Source organism: Dicentrarchus labrax, unplaced genomic scaffold (assembly GCF_905237075.1).
Source record: "Dicentrarchus labrax unplaced genomic scaffold, dlabrax2021, whole genome shotgun sequence".
Taxonomy (NCBI): domain Eukaryota; kingdom Metazoa; phylum Chordata; class Actinopteri; family Moronidae; genus Dicentrarchus; species Dicentrarchus labrax.
Window position 1 is genome coordinate 12,497,820 of NW_026136723.1, and position 14,416 is coordinate 12,512,235.

Consider the following 14,416-nt stretch of genomic DNA (forward strand, 5'->3'; position numbering starts at 1 on the left):
TCCATTAGAGACTATGCTATGTCCATATACTTTAACAAGGTATAAGGCACTAAAGACTTCTTTTCATTTCATATTTTTCATTTACATTTATTTCACATTATTTGTAAACAGAATCTTTTCTGAGGGAGTAAAAGAGCAGGTATAATCACAGCCTAATTGAGCGGTTTTGTACTTTGAAAGATCTTAAGAGAAGACACAGTAATGTGGGAAAGCTGATGCCACGAGACCACAGCAATAGCAGGGACGTATGCATTGTACCAAACACATTTGCTGCGGTTTAATATATAGCAGTTCTGTCCCTTGACTTGTCTTTCCTCAATGACTGAGAAGGCCAATGATGGAAACAAAACCATTCTTCGATTCATGAGGTCCTCTCTATACTATACTGTATATATTTAAAGAAAAGCAAATTACTGACAGTGCTTTAATTCTGAAGCAATGAAGCAGGTATTTGTTCCCAAGAGAGGTTCAGGATGGTATATACTTAAAAAACATGCAAATGAGCTATGTGTTTGCTTGTGCCATGCTCTAGTACCAGCTGGTAATTACTGTATACAAGGTGATTAGCATACATATTTTCCACACCTGTGTCGCAAATGAAATATCTAGGAAAGACATGTATTCACATATATCTGGAAGCACATGCTCACCCTTGCGCACGCACACACACACACAAACCACTGTTCAGGACAGGATCGGAGCTATTCACCACCATCTGCTGTGCAATCCACATGTCAAATCGACTATATTGATGACACTTAACAGCTACAACTGCCTTGCAAGGAAAAAAAAATTTAATTTCTCCAGCGAACATTTGCTCATATGTCTTTTCAACAAGCTAACGTGGATGTCATTGGATGCTAAGAATGTCAGACGTTGTCAGAGAAAGTGACAGTTCCATCAACACTTTTCATACGTGGGATTAGATTGTCAACATCGCCTTGATATCATAGTTTGCTTTGATCAAGGTGAGGTATTCAAAGTTTACTTTTTCACACAAGATGATGACAAGGTGGAAAATAAGAGTGTGTTGAACATTAAAATGACTTAAAGGGGAACTTCGGCAGATTTTTACCCGAGTCTTGATCGCTAGATGTCACCAAGTACGGTTGATAGGAAAAACAACGACCAACTGGAGTTCCTGCAGCTAATTAGCCTGTCAATTGCAATTAATGACATTCTCAGTGCTATTTCTGTTACGCTCTGCATTGCCACTGACATAAGACACCTCCAGCTGGAATGGATGGACTATTGTTCCCTTACTATGTGCATGTCATCACCACTTTTCTTTTTCATTCCCAAGTTCATACATTGTCAGCTGTACAAGAGCAATGCTACAATTTTGACAATATGATAATTAGATCGAGTTGGAGCATGTAGAGTTGTAGTTCAGGTTAGGTCCGGTCCAATCACATTGTACAGTCTATTAACTTGGGAACATAAAATAATGTGTCAACACCTTGTCATTGCCCTCTGAAGACACTGGGGAGTCTTCCTATTTAATAACCAGAGAAGAAGAACAGAAAATTGAAATACACTCACCTTAGCGTTACCCAATGTGGCAATGACATGATAGGAATCAAATGTAAAAAAAAGTGTCCATAATTGGACAGCGAAATATTGTGAACTGGCATTTTCTTTCACCCAAGAAACTGCTAGTTCATAATATTTAAAACGGTTGACAAAAATATATCATTATCTTTGAAATGAAACACTAACATTTCAGTGGAGAAGGCCAATTTTAACTTACTGACCAAAATCAGACAGGAAAAGCTAACAGAGCGAGTGCTGGATTATTCATGATTTCACAGTTGCTTTGCCCTTTATCAGTGGACAGTGCCACAGCCAGATATCCATCTTTCCAGGAAAACTAAATATGGAAGGTAGTGTAAATGATACCTGTGCTGTAGGGGCAGAGAAAATGTCAAAACAATTATGGATATTAAGGATGAGCGGCGACCGGGCTTGGGCTGAATGTCAGATAATGAACCTGCGGGTTTAAGACACTGGTGTCCTTTGCAGCTGCTAGACAAGGATATTGTTTTGGTTATAAAATAAACAGGTACATGGATCTAAAACCACAATGATAATTAATAAGTGCCTCATTTTCAGTTACACTGAGTGCAATTAATGAGTGTAAATGGAAAGACTGAATTCTTGCTATAAAGCTAGTCTAATGCGTAAGGGGAGTGAATCAGAGGCCGACATTCATTTCATCTTACACTTTAAAAACAGTGTTGCCCAACATGGGTCAGATAATACATTTGAAGGGTTTGAAAGATTCTTATGTTTGCGTTTTTGTTTTATTTTGTGCCATGTTTCCATCAACATGAATTGATGTGCATTTTGATGGAAAGGGCAAAGATTTACAGAAATGTAAGAATTGAAAATAAGAGTTCATGCACTTAATGAGAGATGGAAGCACTTTCTGAATAAGCTCTGACACAGCCAGTTTGAATGAGTCTGATGCAGATATTTTTAGACTTAAAGCTGCAGCCAGAGCCTATAGGCTCAAGTTCACATCGTAAGATAATCGTATAATATTGTAAGCACTGGCAGCACGGATATAAAGTCAAATAAATTTTCTAAAATGTTAAAATTCACTTAAGATTCTAGAGAAAATATTCAATTGAACAAATACTGTTTGTTTTTACCTCATTCTGTTCTGTATAGGTCTACTAATTCTTAGACCAACAGATGGCACAACCCTTTTAAAAAGCAGGGAGGGTTGTAGTGGGAACACTGGTGTGACTGTGTGGCAACAGACAATAGTTTACATGGTTTACAGTCAGGAAGAAGGGCCCCCCAGCAGAATTTTGCTTAGGGCCCCACAGAGGTTAGGACCGGCTCTGGTTACAACACAACCTCAATTACGTATTTGTTTCTAAAATATATATATATATTTTTTTTTTAAATACACACACGCACACAATGGCACAAATACATGTAAACAACTCTCTCATGCAGGAACACTCATGCAGACTGTGGGTGTGTAGCTCTCGGTTTCTGACAGGTACTCTATGATGTAGAGATGAGGAACAGCATCTCTAACGACATCAGTGAGGGAGCATATTGATATTCATGTTTGCCTGATCTCAGGGACACATAAGAGAAGGCTGCTTGCTATTGATTGTATGATGAGCGCCACACTGCCTTACTGGTGAAAACCCCCCAAAAATAAATAACTCGTAAGCAAAAGAAAAAAATACAACTCATAGGCAAAAAGCCGAAATGTTGTACTTATTTTTTGATCATTGCTGTAATGTATTCACTCACATTCACATGCTCAAGTGCCATGTCTTTCCTGCTCTGCTTGACTAACATTTCTGAGAAGTGGTTGCTTTTATTACCATATTAGTCAACATTATGATGAAAGAGAGTGTGCATATCGCAGAATGTGTGAGCCTTCTTCGCTACAGACCGCCTGCTGCAATCTCATCGTAATACAGGAAATGCATGCTGCCTCACACCCCGATAAAGCACACTCACACACACACACACACACACACACACACACACACAGAGGCATCTGCCCAAGCACCTGTAGAGGTCTTTAAGCTTTGCCAGCTGCCCAGCCAGCCCAAGCTCACAGTGCCAGTGCCTGTCATAATCTACAATGGCCGCCTTGCAGAGACACATTTAAAGCGTGTGTGTGTGTGTGTGTGTGTGTGTGTGTGTGTGTGTGTGTGTGTGTGTGTGTGTGTGTGTGTGTGTGTGTGTGGTTGTACGTACGTGTGTACGTACATACATACATACATACATTCAGGACCAGTTTCATTAGAATAGTTTCCTACTTGTGCTTTGGAAAACCCTGTTCATTATGCAGCCCTCCTTTGAGGTAGAGAGTAATTACATTTTCTTTAAAAACCAGGGATTTAATCTTGCTTCCCCTATAGAAGCTAGGAGTAAACACTTAATCTAAGAGGCTTTGGTGAAAAAAAAAAAAAAAAAAAAATAAAGAATTATTCCCATAACTCTTCTTTGAAAGGGAGTCTCGCTAACGCCACCCTTGCTTTTGCTCCGTTATCACAAAAAGGCACACAGAGTATGGGTGGGTGGGGGGGGATCATGTTCGTATTCTCTATCTTTTACTGCCACTTCTACTCACCTCACCCCACACCTTACTATCTATACCTCTTTATTATTCCTTGTTCTGTCCTCCTCTCATTCCAGTCCAGAAACTTTTCTCATCTGTCTGAGCCCCTCCTCCTATTGTTCCTGCTGTTTCTCTGTCACTTCTCTACGCGGCTCGTCTTTTCTGTGCCTCTCCGTGTGGCGCTCTGTCCAGGCAATGTTTCGCTTTCTATTTAGACTGGCATTTCCCTTTCTCCTTGTGTTCTTTTTCATTCCATCACTCTCCCCTCCTCTTTCCCCACGAAAAAAAAAAAAACAAAAGTCAGAACCCACATTATACCACTATGTGAGATGCACTTCTGTTACATAATACAAATGAGAAATTCACGTTAGTTTGAGAAATATGCAAATTAAAGATGGTACATCAATTGTTTCAGAGCTGACACATTTATAGGAATTTCGTTTCGTATTCGCCTAAAAGCCATTCAGAAATGAACTTCACATACAACCCTTTTCTGATTTTGAATGTAGCTCACAGCATAATATTCAAAGAAATTCTACTGTGACCGCTTATCAGCTTTGGATGATTGAAAAAAAGAACTGCTACAATTCTGAAAGGTAACATAATGATCAAAAGCTGCTGCTACGATATGAGCTTTGACAAGAAAAATATTTTTGGCAATACGAGTACCATGCAAAATTCAAACCGAATCCACATTTCCATGACAACGGTGCAACTCTGCATGCTGATGAGGATTGTGTGATATGATCAAAAGGTCCAGAACAGCTACTGAGTGACCTTGTGAGATTTTTCTCAATGAAAACATTTTTTTTTACACAACTGATTTTTTTTAATTTCACTCGCGGTTCTCCACAGAAACTGACCCACGCGTTTACGCACATAAACTGTAGAAATGAGAAAGGGACAGAAGGACAATCAATCAAACATAAAAATATGATTTTTATTACGTAAACAAATATCACGATTTATTCAGAAATTGTTTGACACGGCCTGCAGTGGCCAACCTGTGGCTCTCCGCTGCACCCCCCCCCTTTCCTGTCTCTTCAGCTGTCGTATCGAATGAAGCCAAACACAGTGGTCAGCTGATGGAATGAATTAACTAATGAATAAAAGTGATGATCATCTCAGCCAGCAAAAATCTGAGGTTGCTCGTCAGCCTCGTTGTCTCTCTCCCACACAGTAATGACTGCCTGTGCTCTCCCAGCTATTGGCTCCATTTCAAGCACTGTCACCTACCTCCGTCTGAACCACATCATTCACATTTTCCTTAAGATTAATATATTCCCTTCTCCACAACCATCCTGCCTTTCCTCATCATCCATCTATTATTTCCTCACCACCTCCCACCCATTCTCCACCTCCTCATCTCTCCTCTTGAACCCTCCATCCACCACTGCGTCACCATGCCGTCCAGCGGATTGAGCTTCCAGCAGAGTGGGCCTCATGATTCGGGCATGGAGCTAGCCAAGACCACTGGCCCGGGACCAGAGCAGCGATCCTGGGCGGCCCGTGCCCAGATTAGCCCTCCTCAGAGTGGCACTGGAGCTCCCCTGTTCCCTGGGCTCCAGCTGGAGGAGAGGAGATTAGAGCGAGAGGGAGGAGCAGATTGAGACACTGGAGATTCCAAAAGCCGTTTTTAGACCGCCTGTGAAATTGGATAACAGATTACTCTCAAATGTCCTCCTAACACTTTATATTAAGTAGAACTAATAACATTAATCTAATAAATTGCCAAATACTTCAGTGGTGCTTTGAAGGGAGCGCAGGACGGATTTAAACTGGGTGTGTTCATCTCGTTTACAGGCAGCACATACAGTTGCTATTTTGTGTTGTGGCTTGCTGAAGTTGTGGATGGGTTTTGGTGTTTTTGTTGCAATTAGTGTCATCTTTTTAAAGCTGCACTAATCAAGGCTTTTAATATTAACATTGGTCCAAATGAAAATGTGTAATATAAATAACAAGGTGTTCCACATAGGGACGAATACACTAAGAACACTGACCCCCATTTCACAGCTCATGTTTTAAAATAAAATGAAGTTCCATGATGCAATGTTTTTAGGATTTATTTTTCAGGAGAAAATGAATTGCCAAAATAGTTGCTTCTTTTTCTTGTTTTTTTATAATTCATTAAAAATCCAAGGCAACTTGTGAGGATAAAATCACACTGTTTGGACAGGGTTAATGTATGAAGTTTGCATTGCACATGGCTGTATCTTCACAACTAGAAACAAGAAAGTGAGTTTGGTGACTTTTGGCTCACGGTTCATTATAGTGATTGGTCAATTTTGTGGAAAACCTGCAGTGATTGCCAAAACTCTATGAAGCATCAGAAAACAGTGAAAAATGCATGTGATTTCTGGTTCTTGAGTTCCCTGTTATGTTTAACCAATAGTGCAAAACCCTTTGCTGATTAATTTTCTGTTTATCAGCTAAACATTTAAATATTATTCCACTTTGTAATGAGAGAAAATACAGAAAACAAGTGATTCAATATAAGGTTAGTTAAAAAGGTGGTGAAAATCCTCCTATACCTGACAAACCTAAATTAATAAATGTGCAACATAAGAAGGACAGAGCAGAAGGGGTACAAACAGTTAAATGCTGTGTCATGTGTAGAGATTTGCACCAATGAGAATCTAGTGTCACCTGAACATTTAATCCGCCATACTACAGTACTTATAGGAGGAAGCCAAAAACACCTACTGCACTCAAATATATCAAGCTCAAATACATACTTTTTTGTTACTAGTGATAGGTGACATAAGACACAGAATCTGCTAACATGAGATACGACACTTTTCTGGCCTTTAATTTATTATTCATTTTATTTGATTCCCTTAAATGTTGACAGAAGTTGCATCAGGCCAAGGAAAAATAAGAGTGACACATCAACTCAGGCAACCACTCACACAGTCAATCTTATGTCAGCCTTAGAACACATGCTTGCACCACACGTCTCGCCTCCCACAGGAGCAGCGTCATCTCATCCGCAGTCTTCTTCCCTTCCACAAAAACTAAATAGGTGGTGTCAGAAGAAACGCCTCCTCATTTTCTGGGGGTAATAATCACATACCAGAGCGATCACGTCACGCTGTAAAATTGGATTCTGCTTCGGTGTATGTGTGTGATGCATCGCTGGCTCTGTTTACAGAAAAGTCGACGATTCCAGGAGGTCCAGAGGCCAAATCAATACGGATTCTTTGGTGGGGTGAATCAATAGGCGGAAGCAAAGGTTAACCGGCCTCAGACTGCGTGATGGCTCTCTGCAAGTATCCAGCAACCCTTAACCTTTAGCATGGCATCATTCACTAAAGCTCACAGTGGTGTGCCCCTGTTTAACCAATCGCAACAGTCTCTTCCCTTGAGGTGTGACTAACCCAGCTAGCGTTGACTATCTGCAACATAATAGTTATAGTATGATCTACACTCTGACATAAACTTATTTATAAATTTGGCAGCATTTCTAATAAATGCTTTATCATTATTGCATTGCCAGGGTTGTGTGGCTCCACTGTTGATTGCTGGTGATGTAGGAATTAAATTGCTGCAGTAGCTCACCTGTGATAATAGCATCAGATAAATGGTTAAAATGTGAAATCTAAAAGTATAAGTCTACTTGATGGATCTCATAATGTGGGAGATTATTTAACATCCATCACTTCTGACAAGAAATTCGACTTATTACAATCATACAAGGCAGAGAGGAAGAGAGAGGTGAGGGAGACAGTGATCGTAGAAGTCAGCCTTCCTATACGCTGTGACACTCTTGCTCTTAAGTTGAGTCAAGTGCTGCACTTCTAATGACTTGGCAAGATCCTTGACGTTCTGCGGGTATTTCTAGAGAAACTGCAATGGGACGTGTAGTTTGTAGTTTCAACCAAGAAATCTGATTGGTCAAAAGACTAATGCCAACTGTGCTAATCAGCTTGTCTGTTGTCAAGTTAACATTTTGGGTGGTTCTGAAGTTAATGACTTCTGTTTATTGCTATAGTCTTCATTTATGTTCAATACTCACTTCTTCATTGTAGAAATGTACCATAAGTAATGTGTTTTGTATCATTTTTAGCTATAATGAAGAATGGGGACAAACTTAAGAAACTGGTGAGAGGTTTAGATCATTGTTCAATAGGGGAATAGGTTTTTTTAAAGATCGATAATCTTCTCTTCTTTGATTCCAGTAAAATGAATCAGGGGTATGAGCAACAGTTACTGCCTTTACCACAGAGACTGTTTTTTAATTCATAACACTCTGGCTTTAGTATATAAGCACAATTTGCCATTTTTGCAGGGTGAGAAGCTAGTGAGGGATTACGTGGTTGTCTTTGCACTGGTAACTCCTTTTGGTTGGTTGTGACGGAGAGAATATAGGGGACAATGTGTTTCTAATATCAAGTATAGTACCTGATCTTCCAAAGCTTAAACCTGAGCCTTTCCAACAAACAGGACAATTGCAAAAAAAACATCAGGTGGGAGAATGCCGTTTGTTTTCCCATTTTCATTTTTAAGTATGACCATGGTCCTTCCCTAACCTTAACAAAAGTGTCCATACAGTAACCAACCCATCTCCAACCAGTCGAGGCAGGCAGATGGCCGCCCACCTAGTCCTGAGTCTGCTTTTTCCTTGCCACTGTCGCCAAGTGCTTGCCCATGGTAGGAACTGTTGTGTCTCTGCTTTATTTAAAAATTGTCCTGACAAAACTTATTTTATGATTTGGTGCAAATAAAACTGTATTGAATTAACCACAATGACAAAGCTCTCCTAACCTTAACGATGTTGTCACATCAACTCAAATCACAATGTTTCCCTGACCTTAACCTGTCATTTTTTGTGCCTTAAACCATAACCATGGCGGTGTCAGATCATAAAACAGCTTTGTTTTTCCAACAGTGATTTCTAATTGTTTTGGACAGCACAAATAAATTGAATGCTTCTATGAGTCCTTCTAGAGGGCATGGACAAACAACATATTCTTTCATTTAATTTGGATGGCTTGTTTAGAGGACAGTATATTCTCATGGGCACCAAAAGGTGTATTTGTATGGTCCCAATCAAGTCAAAGCATCACAAATGGCAGAAAAACTGAATTACTGATAATGGGATGCTTTTGGCTCAAAAGGAGAAATCCGTAGAATAAAAGACTCAGAAGTTTGATATACCAGCATTACATTTCTACCAACATTTATTTTGTCAATGCATAATAGGTAATTGTCCCATGATGCATTTGAATGCAAAGCTTAAAAAAAGAAAAAGCTGGATAAAAACACATGAATGATGAATACAGAGATACTGATCTGAGGTCCAGTGTTCAGGGAAGCTTTGAAGTTCAGTTTCAAAAGGAACAGAAGCTTGCAGTCATGGCCAGACCTCGAGTAACAAAATCTGATGCTAGATGACCCGCTGTTATACTCTTATATTTTATAATTTCTTTATTCATCACAGATTTGATTCAAGCTGGGCTTTATTTTTTTAAGCAAGTCGACTGAAAGTAATGTTTAAATTTAGTCAGAAGCCAGGTAAAATTCACTACCTGCATGGACTCTTGTGACAACACATTACTACTCATAGCTGGAGCTAAATAAGGATGCTGACATTAATACCAGAAATGCTGTCAGTGCCACTGCACAATAGCTAGGGGAACATGCAGAGTATAAGTGGTGACAAAACCGACTACAGTCTGTGCTTCAGGAATGAATCTATTTCTGTATATCTGTGGATCTAACACAAAGTTGTGCCTATCAGCTACAGCAATTTCCATTTTCTTCCAGTGTGAATGCCGTAAGGTTGGCAGAGCACACACATGGAAACCGTAAACTCCCAAAGTCATAGCAGTTTAATCCAGTCAGATGTTCCCTGTGTCCTCTGTCAGAAAGGCTTTGAGTGACTTTAAGCAAATTCAGAAGTGACTTTTACACAAAATGAAAAAAAACAAAACAAAAATCCCAACACTGAATCTGCATTAAGCGGTTTATCACGGATGAATAACAATGTTTCACTTCTTTAAATACGTTTGATAGTCACCCTTCAACCTCTTTGGATATGCAAGTACAAATCATTCTAGTGACTATAGACGTAGCATTTTTTTTAATTTGCTTGCATTCGCCCCAGTTGTATTTGATGAAACTCCAGGACCTACTGTATGTGTTCAATTAATTTTACCTCTGAATTTGTCAAAGAACAAAAATATAACAGAGGCAAGAACAAGAACTAGGATGTCTTAATCAAAGGCTGCTGGAAAAGAACATTTGCTCGAATATTTCTATACTGATCCACGGAGCAAATAATTAACAAAGAAATTGATTGTTCCATTGCTTGCAAGGCACAAGAACGGGCTGGCTGTCAAGGTCAGAAAAAGGGAAAAAAAATAAAAAAATCTAAGGAGTCATGCTGTGCGTACATGATTCTTGGTTTACAGCTTAGGTTTTACTCACGCAATCAATGATTCTAAGAAGGTTTCAGAAGGAAGGTTTACATTGAATGCGGCAGTTAAAAACAAGTACAACACAAAATCTTCCCTCGACTTTCCAATAGCCAATTATTTAAAAACAGAGTGTATGCGACTGCTTGTGTGGGAGAAAGAGAGCGAGAGAGAAAAAGAAAAAGAGGTTAAGAATATGTGTAGAAAACCAAAAGTAGCTCCAGCCATGCAATCACAGAAAATGACACATGACATTTCGAACTCAATTTGTTCCATATAGCAATCCTCGCTGTAAATTACCAAACCAATCACCCATGACCATTTCTTTCTCCTCCTTTCCTCTTTGCAGGCAACACGTGCAAGCAAAGGGACAAACCCTCTCAGCATGACCTCTCTCTAAAATCGGTTACACATTTCAAGGGCAAATGTCACATGTGACCTTGGGGTGCACTCCATGCATGAGAGGTGAAATCAAATCAATGGGTTGCCGGCTAATGGAGCCAGTAAGAAGATTCCAGAGAAGTGGCGTTAATACGGCTGGCCTTTGGTTTGACACCTTTTATCTCCAGTGCTGCTGCTCTCAGTTTATTTTTGGTAACATCTACACTTTTTAAACTCAAGCTTCAAACTGTTGAATTGAAATTATCTCAGCTCATCTGCATTTGCTGTTACATACTTAACGAATTTTGGGATTTCAATGCCAGGGTCAGATCATGCAAAAATGAGCCCAATAATATATTTTAATAAATAAGCATATGGCACGCTTGTTTTATCCCGTTTGTGTCATACTGGAAGGCCACCAAAACAAAATGCCTTACATGACCTTGTTTTTGCCTTCTCTCGTCCAGTCCGACTACTCCTATACCATGTTCCATAATGTTAGTCCATGGAGTAAGAGAGAGCTCTTCTGGGCAAAACGCAACATCACCTCAGCACACTACACTCACGCACTTTCTATAGACTAGGAAGGAAAAAGTCAGACTACAATGGGTACAAAGATAATTTTTTTTAAAAGTAATAGAGATGCTGCTGGCTACATTGTCTATCTTGAGTAGGGCTGCAGCTATCGAATATTTTGGTAATCGAGTATTCTATAGAATATTCCATCGATTCATCAAGTAATCGGATAAAACATACTTTTGCTTAATTAAAGCCCAATTATAAATATACAATACAAAACAAGACAGATCACCGTTTTCAGTTTTCAGTCCCGGTTTCTGCCGTTCTGTACAGCAAAACTGTCCACACCCGTTACAGAGCCTGCTTCCGTCTTCTTCCGCGTTGTAGGGGACGCATAGCCTGTGACGTAAGCACGTTGTGTCACACTAAAAAGAACCCGCGCAAAACGTGAGCTTTACGAGGCTTCGAGGCAGATGTAATTCCTCGATCATTCTTTGTCATCGAGTTACTCGAGGTACTAGAGGAATCGTTGCAGCCCTACTCTTGAGTCAAGGCAGTATTGTAAACTGAATACTTACACTTTATACACGTTTTTATTAATCTTGTACGTTATGTCAACTCTCATAAATTTTCATTAGCCTGTCTACACGACCAGAGCCTGCCATTTTAATGATGCTCAGTAAGGATCATTATTCCAGCCGGGAATGCTGGGCGGTATGAAATTTGTATCACAATATTTTTTAAGATTCTGGTGGTTTTACTATATGTGACGGTATTTTCATGTCATCATGTATATACTGACGGCTTTGATAACTTTTAGGGTTTGCTTGGCCCCACAAAAATGATACAATAAATGAAGGAATCTCAATTTTTATTATGAACCCTGAAATGTAGTAAAAACAGAACTTAAACATAAAAAAGAATTAATATTTCCAACATCTTTAACACTGCTTCCTCTTCAAAACAAAATATTTTAAAATAGTTGTATAAACACTATAAACTGACCAGAAATGCTGCTGCTAGAGTTGGCCGTGTAATTGTGTAAATGTATAACTATTAGTGCTACAAATTGTTGTGTGCCACGGTGTTTCACACTTTTAAAAAAGGAGTGTTAGTTGTTGGTTATAAATTGCATTATAAAAAGTTTTAACAATTAGTAGTAGTGTACACAAGACAGTTAGTTGCCCCGACCATTGTGCTCTTTGTGTCAAACATTAAATATTGCTGCCTTTTGAAGAGTTGGAGGAATTGTTTCAGCTTGGCACTGGCATGGCAGTAGTATAAAATTCACATCGTACCAGAAATTAAAACTTGTTCATCTGCTATATCGCGCAGCACTAATAGCACTGGCTGTGTTTTTGATAAAATATTACCTCTGATTATGAGAGGTGAAGCCCTGAGAGCAGACTGGAGAGGGTGCATATTCTACTTATCATTGGGTAGCTGATGCTAACTAGCCGCTGTCACTGACAGTACACAGTGATGATGGATGAATTAGAGAGCAAACTTTCAGTTTCTGATTTGTCCCTGCTCTTGCTAGGTCTTGAGGCTCTATGGGATGGGATGGGATTTTTCAGATACGCGTAACAATGCGTATGCAAATTGTGTTATTTTGCTCATCTGTTTTGCACGCAGAGGTATTCAATAAAGATGTTTCAATCTTCTGTATTGTGTGAGAAACAAAATTAAAACCAAAACAAACCAAAGCCATTTCCCCCAGCCCTAATTCATTAAAATTGCATCGTATTGCTGTATACACTAAGATCTAAAACCATATGTGATGGTTGAGCTCAATACTTTCCTCTACATGACTGTGTTGATGGCGATAAAGTGAGTGTCACACTTTGATCTTTCTTTGCATAGCGGATTGAGTCATCCCTTATGACATGTACCAGACTATAAAATGTTGGGACAAGTAATCTGTGTCAATAATTAATGGATGTGTCCATTAAGCGCAAGAGTGATAAGATGTGGTAACCCTTTCATCTGTCTTGTTTGTTCTTTCCATCTCCCTCACATACTGCTACTGTTCAAATCACAGAGGTTCAGACTTTGTTGGAGGCTGGACTCGCTATAGGCCTGAAAGCAGCCAGTCTCTGACAGTAAGACTCAATATTTAACACCTCGCCAGTCATCTGAGGGATGGATCACATCAAGCTGAAGTGGGAGAAAGAGTGGTAGTGCAACAGAAACAGGAAAAAAAAAAGAAAGAAAGAGAGAAAGAAAATCAAAGCCAAGAGTAGCAGACACTTCCCTAATGGGATTTTAAAAAACAGAGCTGCTAATGAAAGGAGTCAAAATACAACCAAGATGGGAGAGCAAACATGAACCAGCATGTTTGAGGCTGGGGGGTGAAAACTGTACAACAATATGAGAGCCTGCAAACATTGCTGGCAGCGCACTGGTGCCTGCCTCGGCTGCATTGCTCGTATGACTACATTGCGGCGGAGCTGATGTATGAAAGAGACGTGGAGCCGTGATGAAGCCAGCCATGAAATTGATCTGAACATAGAGGTCTTAAGAACTCTTACGTGCACACTGCAACTGCCCCTGCATGCACTTCCGCACACAAGTGCGGGGACAAGAGAATGTCTTAGAAGATGAAAAGAGGACCTGAGGATATTAGTAAAGCAATGAGAGCTGACCTTCCACGCTCAGCAAAGCAATATCCAACTGACACAGAGCAGAATGTAAATCCACAGCCTTGGTAATAACTAGGCAGCTTTCGTTCGTGTGCTGTTTAGCTTACATGGACATTCCCATTTATTCCAGCATCTTTTATATGACTGATGTGAGTGCACTTCACTGCTGCCTGCACGCAGCTGATGGCTGCCAGACACATTTAGGCACATTTAATGAAAGCGCAATACACCAGATGATTGTCCACGTGTGTTGCTTGTGTGCATCTGTTTTCTGGAGCTGGGGAGCATAAAAAGTTAATAGGTCAATTTTAATGTGAAAGTAAAAGATGGGTTTTACTCTATAGATGTCATGTCGCCTTAAA